Here is a 4250-nt window from a genome sequence, read left to right as displayed (position 1 = left end):
CTCTCTCTCTCTCTCTCTCTCTCTCAGACGCACCCCCGCTGTCTGGACTCCTAATTTGTACTGTCTGTCTGTTCCTCTCCCTCTGTCTCTCGAAACTGACGTGTACATTCTCTGTTCTGGCTCCGATCTCCACTGTAAGTGGGGCGCTCTCCCTCGGCATACTGTCTGGCGCTCTCTCTCTCACGTGTGCTCGCACTCTTGTGCACACTGTGTCTCTCTCGCGCGTGTGCGCGCTGTCGCTCTCTCACGTTCTCGCTCTCTCTCGCGCGCTCTCGCTCTCGCACTCTCTCTCTCTCTCTCTCTCGCGCGCGCGTGCATGCACTGTTCCTTTGGCACACTCGCCCGCGTTGACGTGCGCTCACTCACACTCTCTCTGTCTCTCTCACTCTCTCTGTCTCTGTCTCTGTCTCTGTGTTTTAGTTCCTACCTGCACTGTGAGTGGGCCTCTCTGCAGCAACTTGAAAAGGACAAACGCATTCACCAAAAGATCAAACGCTTCAAGGCCAAGTCGGCACAGATCAGGCATCTTTTCCACGAGGTGGGTCTGGTCCTGTTTCCCGTGGAACCCCTCCCTACCTCACCCCCAGCAATATCTCCCCCCCCTCCGTGTCTGTGTTACCCCCTGCCCCATGTGTTCAGCTCTCCACCCCCTGGTATAACTCCCATTACGTTGTGGCCTGGGTCTACATAGAAACAGGGAAGAAGAGTAGTCCGTTCGGTCCCTCCATACTGGCTCACCCCCACGTTCCTCCCCAGCCCGTCACCGTTTCCCCACCTCACCGTCCAGGAAACAGTCTCCCTCTGCCTTTAAAATGGCCACGGCCTTCCTCGAGAGGCCGAGGGAGCAGGTTTGGAGTAACGCCAGGGAAAGGGAAATTCACCTCCTCATTGGCATGTGCCAACCGATCGGGGAACTGCTGTTTCCCTCCCTCCCTCCCTCCCTCCCCGTTCTCAGATTTGCAAACGGATCTCTCGTGTGTCAGAGTTGACCCCCCACGCCTTCTGTGTGGCTGTAACACGATATTCTGCGTTCTGTTCCACTACCCTGATGTACTGATGGGAGGGAGGAATTGCCTGGGTAAAACGATGTATCCCGGTAGGTGTGACAGAGCCATCGATACGGTGAGCAGCCGAAGCCGTTTTCAAACCCCCCCCCCCAGCCGACCTCCTCTCTGTCCATCGCTGCTGACTTGCTCCAGCTTGGTAATCTGTTGAGGATTCAGCTCTGTCCCCCATCTCCCAGCGCAAATCTCCTTCATGTCCCACTAAGACACACCGTATTCCGGCTGGGGTCTCACCTGAATGAGATCAGACTCCCTACAGCGTGGAAACAGGCCCTTCGGCCCAACCAGTCCACACCGACCCTCCGAAGGGCAACCCGCCCAGACCCGTTTCCCCTCTGACTCATGCACCTGACACTACGGGCAATTGAGCACGGCCAATCCACCCTGACCTGCTCATCCGGGGACTGTGTGGGAGGAAACCGGAGCACCCGGAGGAAACCCACGTGGCCATCCCTGTGAGGCAGCAACGCTAACCACTGAGCCAGCGTGGCCCCCCCTCACTGCAGACAGTTCCTTCACAACCTCCTTCCTGTCGGACTGAAGTAACAAAGGCGTGTGCCTTATCGACTCGCCCTGCCTACCTGTCCTTCAGGGATCTGTGGACAGGGCCAACACTGTTCACCGCTGATCTGCTGTACCGTCCCCACCCTCGGTGTCAAGTTGTTGTGCTGGCCTTTATCCGACTCGAACATCAGACTAACCAGCGTACCTTTCATCGTACTGTCATACACGTGCCGATCCCAGAATTGCTTAAATCACCCGACATATCAAATCACGGAATCCCGACAGTGTGGAAACAGGCCATTCGGCCCAACTGCCACCAACCCTCTGAAAACTATCCCCCCCCCCCCCCCCCCCCAAGACCCATTGCTCTGCCTGAGGACTTTACATTTCCCCCGACCGAACGTCTCTGACTGTACTCTCTGTGTGAGGAACCCAACCTCAGCCATCTCCTTGAAACCGAACTCTCATCACTTCAAAACAATGCCCCCTGTCGATTTGGCGCTGGGGAAAAGTCTGACTATGCAGTCTACCTGTGCCTCTCATCATGGTGTACACCCCCTACCAAGACCCGTCTGGTTCACTGATGTCCTTCAGGGAAACAGCGCTCCCATCCTGAGCCGGTCTGACCTACGTGCGACTCAGGAACAGGCCCCGCGATGTCTGCTTGACTCTGAACCGCCCTCTGGGCGATTAGGGATGGGCTATAAATGCATCCACCCTAACCTGCACCTCCCTGGGCACTATGGGTAATTTAGCATGGCCAATCCACCCTAACCTGCACATCCCTGGGGCACTATGGGTAATTTAGCACGGCCAATCCACCCTCACCTGCACATCCCTGGGGCACTATGGGTAATTTAGCATGGCCAATCCACCCTCACCTGCACATCCCTGGGGCACTATGGGTAATTTACCATGGTCGATCCACCCTAACCTGCACATCCCTGGGCACTATGGGTAATTTAGCATGGCCAATCCCACCCTAACCTGCACATCCCTGGGGCACTATGGGTAATTGAGCACGGCCAATCCACCCTAACCTGCACATCCCTGGGCACTATGGGTAATTGAGCACGGCCAATCCACCCTAACCTGCACATCCCTGGGGCACTATGGGTAATTTAACATGGCCGATACACCATTAACTGCACATCCCTGGGCACTATGGGTAATTTAGCACGGCCAATCCACCCTGACCTGCGCATCTTTGGACCGTGGGAGGAGACCGGAGTACCCAGAGGAAACCCACGCAGACACTGGGAGAACGTGCAAACTCCACACAGAATTGGACAGTGGAATTGGACCCGGGTCCCTGGCGCTGTGAGGCAGTGGCACTAACCACTGAGCCACTCTGTCACTGAGAATGACAAACTCAGACAAAAAGCAGAGAGGGAGGGGGACTCACCGTGATGATGTGTTTTGTTTCTATCCCACCACCCTCCAGGATGAGGACCTCTTCAACCCAGACTACGTCGAGGTAGATCGGCTACTGGAGGAATCGCACAGTGTGGACAAGGACAACGGGGAGGTGAGGGAGAGCCAGACGTGGCAGAGGTGAAAGCTGCAGCCTGGAGGGTCAGTGCTGAGGGAGTGGGCACTGTCGGAGGGTCAGTGCTGAGTGCGGCTGCCCCCCGCTCCCTCAGCCCGCTTTCCCGTTACATGCCCTAACCTGTGTTCTGTGCCCAGCCTGTGGTGTATTACTTGGTGAAGTGGTGCTCACTGCCGTATGAGGACAGCACCTGGGAGCTCAAGGAGGACGTCGATGAAGCCAAGATCGAGGAGTTTGAAAGGCTGCAAGCCAGGAAGCCCAAGCTTGGCCACGTGGTGAGTGACTAACTGTCTGTCTGACAGGGGAGCGTCCTGAGCCCCCGCTGGGGGGAGCTGGGAGCCATCTCGCTGCTGCTCTCTGACCCTGGTCCCTGGGGGAGAGCCCCAGGAAGCTGCCTGGGTTGATCGAGGGATCCGTCCTTGAGATGGGTGCTCCTGGCAAACCAGGAGTGTCCAACTCCTGTCCCCTGTCTAACAGGCTGGAGGAGGAGGGCGATGGGCTGAATGGCCTCCTGTTCCTGTGTAATGGGCTGGGGAGGAGGGACGAGGGGCTGAATGGCCTCCTGCCCCCTGTGTAGCAGGCTGAGGGAGAGGGGCTGAATGGCCTCCTGTCCCCTGTGTAGCAGGCTGAGGGAGGAGGAGGGAGAGGGGCTGAATGGCTTCCTATCCCCTGTGTAGCGGGCTGAGGGAGGAGGAGGGAGAGGGGCTGAATGGCCTCCTGTCCCCTGTGTAGCAGGCTGAGGGAGGAGGAGGGAGAGGGGCTGAATGGCTTCCTATCCCCTGAGTAGCGGGCTGGGGGAGGAGGAGGGAGAGGGGCTGAATGGCCTCCTGTCCCCTGTGTAGCGGGCTGGGGGAGAGGGGCTGAATGGCCTCCGATCCCCTGAGTCAGGGCTGGGGGAGAGGGGCTGAATGGCCTCCTGTCCCCTGAGTCGCGGGCTGGGGGTGGAGGAGGGGGAGGGGCTGAATGGCCTCCTGTCCCCTGTGTAGCAGGCTGAGGGAGGAGGAGGGAGAGGGGCTGAATGGCTTCCTATCCCCTGTGTAGCGGGCTGAGGGAGGAGGAGGGAGAGGGGCTGAATGGCCTCCTGTCCCCTGTGTAGCAGGCTGAGGGAGGAGGAGGGAGAGGGGCTGAATGGC

At 58.4% G+C, this 4250-nt stretch overlaps 1 long non-coding RNA gene across 1 annotated transcript in view; it reads left to right on the top strand.

The window, feature by feature from the left end:
• The window catches only part of LOC122548035, a 6507-nt gene extending 3112 nt beyond the window's left edge, over positions 1 to 3395 (top strand). The window contains exons 3-5 of the long non-coding RNA XR_006311155.1: positions 421 to 538; positions 3013 to 3096; positions 3255 to 3395. This is a non-coding gene — a long non-coding RNA (uncharacterized LOC122548035). The remainder of the gene's footprint in view (positions 1 to 420; positions 539 to 3012; positions 3097 to 3254) is intronic.
• The last annotated feature ends 855 nt before the right edge of the window (positions 3396 to 4250 follow it).

This window comes from Chiloscyllium plagiosum, unplaced genomic scaffold (genome assembly GCF_004010195.1).
Source record: "Chiloscyllium plagiosum isolate BGI_BamShark_2017 unplaced genomic scaffold, ASM401019v2 scaf_693, whole genome shotgun sequence".
NCBI classification, from domain to species: Eukaryota; Metazoa; Chordata; class Chondrichthyes; order Orectolobiformes; family Hemiscylliidae; genus Chiloscyllium; species Chiloscyllium plagiosum.
Note: the sequence above shows the minus strand (reverse complement) of the source record. Positions and strands in the feature narration are given on the sequence as shown.